Source organism: Marmota marmota, unplaced genomic scaffold (genome assembly GCF_001458135.2).
Source record: "Marmota marmota marmota unplaced genomic scaffold, marMar, whole genome shotgun sequence".
Taxonomy (NCBI): domain Eukaryota; kingdom Metazoa; phylum Chordata; class Mammalia; order Rodentia; family Sciuridae; genus Marmota; species Marmota marmota.
In genome coordinates this window covers 57,356,331-57,363,843 of record NW_025999900.1, presented here as the reverse complement: position 1 = coordinate 57,363,843, position 7,513 = coordinate 57,356,331, and the positions used below count along the sequence as shown (strand labels likewise).

The 7,513-nt window shown below is 55.9% G+C and overlaps 1 protein-coding gene across 1 annotated transcript in view; it reads right to left on the bottom strand.

Moving 5' to 3' along the window:
- Window positions 1-2,980, bottom strand: part of Rin3 (Ras and Rab interactor 3) — an 84,584-nt gene extending 81,604 nt beyond the window's left edge. Inside the window, exons 1-3 of the mRNA XM_048799221.1 lie at window positions 2,973-2,980; window positions 1,833-1,840; window positions 334-536 (exon numbers count right to left, since the gene is read on the bottom strand). The gene's annotated coding sequence lies outside the window, so the exon portion shown is untranslated. The remainder of the gene's footprint in view (window positions 1-333; window positions 537-1,832; window positions 1,841-2,972) is intronic.
- Window positions 2,981-7,513: the final 4,533 nt, after the last annotated feature.

The following is a 7,513-nucleotide window of genomic DNA, read 5'->3' as shown; positions in this document are numbered from 1 at the left end:
CCCCCCCCCCCACCCACAGCCTCTTATTTTCTCTTGTAAATTAAAGGAGTCTACAGCAGCTGGCTCTGTTCTGGGCCCTGGCCACCGGGTGAGCTCTCAGATGGGGTCCGCCTGTGCACACCGGCCCTGCCTCCCAGGTTCTGAATGCCCAGAGGCCAGGCCGGGCACCAGGCCCTGCTCCCCAAAGCAGAATCAAGTCCCTACCTGAGTCTGGGCGCAGCAGCTTGAAGGGCAGCAGAGGGCAGCCACTCACCCAGCTGCTTCCAGGTGGAGCCTCCGGGCCCTGGCACCGGTGTCCCCCCCCACCAGCCCACGAGGTGGGACCAGACTCACCCCCGCCACCTCCCGGTGCAGGATCCTGGCTGCCTCTGACCTGGCCAGCCCCAGCTGCAGCCACACGGGGCACGTCTTGACCAGCTTCTCCAGGACGCTGATGCCCCGGCGTGGAAGGCAGTTCTTGGGGGCGGCTGGCAGACCGAGCCCCACGCGGTCCTCCTTCTCCTCGTCCTCTCCTTTGCCAGCCTCTGCAGCAGGACTGAGAAAGAGAAGCAAAGGGTCAAGGTCCCACAGCCCAGCCACACGGTGGACAGCAAACGGGCTTGTTTAGCATCGCCGTGGCCGGGGACCTTTGGGGAGTTACCAAAGGAGCAGACCACGGTCTCTACCTCAGGAGCTTGTGTCAAAGTGGATGAGACATACAGCCCTGTGACAGCTGGCCCCGGCACAAGGAGGGGGAACATGACAGGAGCTCCTGTACCCAGGTGGGCTCTGGAAAGCACAGGGGGCGTCTGAGAACCCAGAGCTGGGGTGCCAGGCTCGGCCACTGAGCGACAGCCCAGCCCATTCAAATGCTTGTAACCAAGAACAACTTTCTGGGCAGTAAAATGCATAGGTCTCCAGCATATGGCTGGCCTGCTTTGGGCACACGCCCCACCTCTGTCCTTCCCGCAGACCAGGGAGAGACCCGTGCTGTCCAATGACACAGCCACTAGCCACAGGTAGTTATGGAGCTCTTGAAAGTGGCTGGTCCATATGGGGACAGGCTGTGAGTGTGAAATACACACAAATTCAAAGACTTAATGTGCAGAAAAGAGTAGCTCATTAACAATTTTTTATATTATTGCATCTTGAAATGATGTTTTAGGTATGCTAGGCTAAATAAAGCATTATTCATTTTACCAGCTTCTTTTGTACAAGAAAATTTTAGATTATTATGTGGTTTGCATTATATTTCTATTGAACAGTGTCAATACAGAACATTTCTAGAAGGTTCCTTTGTGCCCCTCCCAGTCAGCATGTCCTCCCCTCCAGGATGAGGATGTGTTAACACAGGGTAAGGAAAGGAAGAGGATCACAGACCCTAAAATGGCCCAGCCACACAGAGGGCCTGCTGGGGAACAGGCCCTGCCCACGCCCATCATCCTGCCTGGTTTAGGAGACCCTGGACCCGCCCCAGCACCCCACTCCCACGCTACCCAACGTGCACAGCTAGTTTTGACTCCAGGGAGGGACGAGCCAAAATTCGGTGCCTCAAACCCCGAGGCGGGTGGCCGGGAGCTCCTGCACACTGTACCTAGGGACCCGAGTCTCTCGGGCACTGGCCGGGATGGAAAGCCCACTCGGACAGAGGAGGGCATTCACGAGGTTGGGAAGAGGGGACGGTGCCTCCCAGTTTGCCCCGTGTCTCTGACGTGTTGCTCAGGGGTAGCGGTGAGCAGCGTTGACATTCCTTCTGGAAGCATCCAGGGCATTTGCTGGGAGGAGCCATTTGGCAGGGGGAGAGGGTGAGGCCAGGATGGGCCCTTTAAAGGACACAGGAAGGTGGAAGCCCTCCTGGGGGGCAGAGGAGGCAGGGTTAGGGTGAAGGGCTGATGAGGGAGGAGGTGCCCACAGGGGGGACGCGGGGAGCTGGGTTCTACAGCTGGGTTCTGTTGTGGACCCAGGTCTTGCCGGGACCTGACTGGTGTGTCTAGAGGAGAGACGTGTGAGGTACAGGGCAAAGGTCCTGGAGCAGCCTCGGCAGAGTGTGATGAGGTTCCCTCCTCGGCCTCCCCTCCCAGGACCTGAGGGGCTGCTGTGCAGCCACCATGTGTGGGTCACCTTCTGCTCACTGCCTACAGCCCGGGCAGAGCTGGGCCAGGCTGCAGGAAGGCACGCATGTCCTGGGAAGTGGCAGGAAGTGGGACCAGGAGCGGGTGGGGAGGGCAGCCCTGTGGACGACTCAGCCTGTGGCATTGGGGACCAGCTGTGTCATCTGGAGCTCAAGCCAGGGTGGCTGACTTACAATGAGGTGTTACTTTCCAGTCCCAGCATCCTCTCTGGGAAGGAAGCTGGGATGGTGGGGTCAAAATTACTCAATAAAGAAGTATTCAGGGCTGACACGTTCCTCCAAACCCACTTGGAAACATGACAATGTCTTCCGGCACCAGAAGACTTGACAATCCTCCTGGAACATCCAGGTGGGGCCAGGGAGGACCCTCCAGGCAGTTGGGAGTCAGCCCAAGCTGCTCCCATTCCCTCTGCCCCTGACCCAGTCCTGCCCTCTCATGGCCTCAGTTTCCTCATCTGGGTAGGTGGGCTGGATGGTCCCCCCCATTTGTTGGGCGCCTTTGGTGGGTCCTGGCCCCACTGCCATCAAATGGGCTCTGGAGAAATGAGGGTGGCCTCTCTTCACTCCTGCCTTGAGCTGCTCCCGGAGGAGCAGGTGTGATTTTATTTAGCTATTATTTTCCCAACCCTCCCGCTGAAGTCTTCTCTTCTAGAGGCTGGAGTGAGTCAGAGCCAGGCCCATGGGGATTCTGGGGCCACCGGGAGCACTGGCTCTGAGTCCACACACAGGAGCCATTTTCCCAGGGCCAAAGGAAGGAAGGGCTGGGGTCACGGCTGCCTTCGGGCTTCCTGGGGAAGAAGAAATGAGATGTGCAGGGACCTGGCGAGTCTTGGAGGACCCACAGAGATGAAATTGCTCACTCTCCCCGCGGTCCCCATCTGCATCCGGAGGCCACTGCTCTCAGGGTGACCAAATGGAAATCCTGTCCCAGGTTCCAAAGTGAGTCATGGGGGCTAGGCCTTCACACTCCCTGCACAAAGAGCTTCCACTGCCAAGAATCCAGGCCAGGCCCCTAATATTTAAGGCTTTCTTTTTCTAAGACCCCTCCTTCTCCAGGGGCTGCTCTCCATCCCCCCAAGGAAGCCTGCGCTTCCCCACCTGCCCCTCCTCCAACTCCTCTGTCCACGCGCAGAGCCGGCAGGGCCTCTAGATCCTGTCCACCAGGTAGGCAAAGGGATGCACGAGACAGCAATGACCACAGAAGGGAAAGTAGGTGAGAGGCTGCACTGACGCTCACGGCTTCTTCCCGTGAAAGTGGGAGGAAATATTTGCAAGACACTCATCAGAGAACCAGCAAATAGGTTTAAAAAAGACGGGGAGGGGTTTGCAAAGGTTGCGAACAGATTCCTCAAAGAAAAAGACAGATGGCCCAGTAAGCAGGTGACAGAGTGCCCACACCCTCAGTCAGCAGGGACATGCAAATGAAAACCACAGGCAACAGGGGACGCCTGGGCTGGACTACTAGAGCAGGAAGAATCCAAGACAGACACCACCATGTGTCAGAGCGGGTGGGAGCCCACTGGGAGCCTTGCTGATCCTGGGGAAAATGTATACCCTACGATCACTTTGGGAAAAGATATGGCATTTAAAACAATCTCTATATAAACCTGAACACGTGCCTACTGTGTGGCCCAGCCATCCCACTCCTAGATGTGTCCCCAAGAGAAATCAAAGTAGGTGTCCACAAGAGACTTGTGCGTAAATGACCATAGAAGCTTTACTTATAATAAGAGCTCAGAGTCAGTACAGGTGTCCATCAAAGGGACAGGGACAGGGAGACCGCAGCACCCCTGAGCAATAAATTAACAGTCAGTGATAACAGGAAATCGTTACCTGTGCAATAAAATAACAGTCGGTGATAGCGGGAAATCTATTTAATAAGTTACTGTGACAACTCAATGAGATGCCTGTGGGGTGCTCAGCCTGGTGCCTGGCATGTAATTCAATAAAGCTTGGCTGTTGTTTTCCCAACCCTCCGACTCACCAGCTTGCGGTCTTCCCTTCCTCCCCCTCTGCAGCCGTGCACTCAGGACCCAGCACACTGGATGGAGTGGCTGGAGTCTAGGTCTGCGCCCAAGATACCATCTGTCCCCAGCAGCAACCCACAAGTTCAAGTGCTTGGGAAACACATGGCTTGACATGAACACAGGCACGATTGCAAAAAAAAAAAAAAACACCCACTTTTCTTGGCAGAGTGACAAACCACGGGGAGGATCCCTCATGCCCAAGCCCAGCGAGTGGCGGTGAAAAGACGAATAGGAGCCGGCCCTTCCCACAAGCCTGGCAGTGATGAGCACCAAAGGGCCACCTCGGCTGCAGAAGCTCCTAAAATGCTACTTTCCAGGAACACCCCAGCCCTGCCAGGGCCCCCTCTCCCTCCAGGAGGCCAGGCAGGCAAAGTGCGGGAGGCCCTCTGGGAGGCTGGCTGGAGCCCCCTGGGGGAGGGGTCTGCAGAGCAAAAATCTCCACCCAATGGGAATCTGAAAGAGGCCAAAGGCTGCAGCCCCTTGCCCTTGAGCAAGGTCCAGAAGTCAGAGCAGGAGCCCTTGAGGCTGGGAGGGCGGGACCTGGCTCTCCAAGAGCCTTCGGTGACCAAGTCGGTGGACACGTGCTCTGCGCAGGCTGCAGGAATCGGGTAGAGGCGGGCAGCCGCCTGAGGACACACCAAGGCGGGAGCTGGACAGAACCACTGAGCAGGCCCTGCACCAGGCTTTGCTCTGTGGCTGAGATTCCTGCTGTCAACGGGCCAAGTCACATCAGCTCCAACTGCCAGGGACTGTCACTGAGCCCACAAGGCATCAGGTCCGTCGTCCACTGGCTGAGCAGGAACTCCGACATCCTCGGCCTCCTCTCCTTGGCCGAGCTCCAGCCCAGCCCAGGCAAAGGGTGACAGGGAGGCCGGGTCAACAACAGCACTGTCAGTGCCAAACTGGGAACCCCCGAGATCCAGAGCAAACCGCTGCACACAGAAACTCTCCCACCAGGTTCCCATTCCACACACGGGGCCCAGAACCACGAGCGGATCCATCCCCAGAGACTTCCCGGTCCACAACTGCCTAGGAGGCACGTCCCCTGGTACTCGGTGTCTAGCTTAGGGGGTTTTCTCCCCAGGTCTGAGGTGGGGAGACCAGCTGGGCTCCTGGGAGGGAGGCCTGTGTCTGTCCCAGGTCTACTCTGGGAGCTTGGCCATCCCCACATCTGTAGTAGGTCGGACTGTGTCCCCCCAACGATGCAGACTAATCTTTACCCCTGGAATATGACTTGGAAAAGGATCTTTGCAGATGTAATGAAGTCAAGGATGTCCAGATGAGGTCATCCTGGGGTTAGGGTGGACTGTGAAGCCAATGTGAGGTGTCCTTCCAGAGGGGAGAGAGACCAAAACAGACCATGTCCACGGGAAACAGGGGAGGCCGGTGCCAAGGGTTGACGCCCGGAGCCAGGAAAGAGGCATGGTATGGATCCTCCCCAGAGCCTCTGGGGGAACCCACTGCTGACACCTTGATTTTGGACTTCTGGCATTTAGAACTGTGAGAAAATAAGTGCCTAGTGTTTTAGGTTGCAAAGTGGGCGGTAGCTTGCTACTGCAGCCCTACAAAAGGAGTACACCTCATAGTCCCATGTAAAGTCAAGGTCAGCAAGGCACAGAGAGGTGAATAAATTCATCCAAAATCACACAGTCAGTAAGGGGCAGAGCTGGGATTCAAATCTGGGTAAGCTGTCTCTAGAATCTGCTCCTAACCACGGCTCTAGAAAAGTTTCAAAAGGTTTAAGATTTTAAGATCAGAAAGTTGTTTTAAAAAAAAGTTTCCATGTTTACGTATCCTAGTAGTACCCAGCAAATAAAGTTCAATAACTTTTTGTTGTTGTGTGTTTTTTAAATCCTATTTGGGAATCGATGCAAACTTATACAAAGACGTGTAGAAACAGGGCTGGGGATGTGGCTCATCGGTTAAGTGCCCCTGGGTTCCATCCCTGGGGTACCATAAAAAATCTAAAAGGAGGGAGATGCCAGGGTCACATCCCAGTGATACTCCTGCTGGACACACATGTGCATAAGGAGACGATGGGGAGAGCCGGCGTGCATCAGTGAGGGAGTGCACAAGGAAGTTGTGACCAGTCAGCCCTGGACGGTCACATCACACAGCTGTGACAGGGGACCAAACCTATCCGACTAAATCTCAAAATCCTGATGATGGTGTGGATTCTGATTTCCATTGCGCTGAGGTGAGAATGGCCTTGGGGTTGAGAAGCGCGGGTGAGCGGGAGCAGGCAAACTGGCACCATGTCTGCAACTTACTCTCCAACGGTTCAGAAAAAAACTAGAGAGAGGAAGAGGGAGAGCGAGGGCAGGAGCAAACTGGACACAATGTTACCCCGTGTGAGCCGGTGAGAAATGCACAGAGGGATTCCTTGTTCTGCTCCTGTGACTTTCTTAGGAGTTTGAAAACATGTCAAAAGAGAAAGTTAAAAAGTCCTAAAATCAAACAAACAAAAAACCATAATGTGCAGTGCAACAAGCAAGTTCAAGAAGGAATGAAAGCATTTATATAATGTGTAAAAACACTCAGTTCTTTCCTGGGGTGGAGGGGAGCACAGGATGGGAGGCCCCACCCAGCTCTGCAAGATTGGCTGGACCAAGCTGCCCAGGGCGTTGCTCCCATTTCCTCTAGACTTCTCTCCGCTGGAAATATTCAACCAAAGAATAAAACAGAAGGCCGAAGTCGCACACCCTCCCAAGGCCCGGAGTGCGTCACCTGCTGAGGTGAGGCAATGCCAGGCTCCTGGGCCATCTCCAGCACACCGGAGCTTCGCAGCTCAGAAGCCCAGAGGCCTGCGTTGGGACCTCCTGCCCCGTGACAGACCCGCCTGGTCACTTGGTCTCCAAGAGACTTTTAGGGAAATCTTGATGCTGCCACAGTGCTCTCAGGACAGAAGCCAGGGGAGGTCCCTGGGGACGGCTTCTGCTCTGTGGCAGCCGCGGCACTCAGGCCAAAGAGCAGCAGCTATGCCAGGGGCCACTGTACCCTGAAGTTCCGGGTTCCAGCCAAAGATGCCAGAGGAGGGCACCAGTGGGCTGCCAGCACGCAGGGAGGGCCAGCCCCCCCCCCTTCCAAAGCCGCGCAGTGATGAATGAATGATGCATCGAGTTCTGGGTTGGGGGACCCAGGGTCCCAGGGAGCTATGCTCTCCCATGAGCCTCAGTGTCCTCTGGGAAATGGGGGAAACATGCCACCTGCTTCAAGGGTCGTGTGGGGGTCAAACGGGATAAAGCAAATGAAGAACTTGGCTCACCACAGGGACAAATGCCAAGGGGGATGGCAGGCCTGGGGACAGCTCTAGGAGGAGGGCAAGGCTGAAGGGACATGGGGCAGAGCAGGGCAGGAATTCCCTGGGGATGGAGGT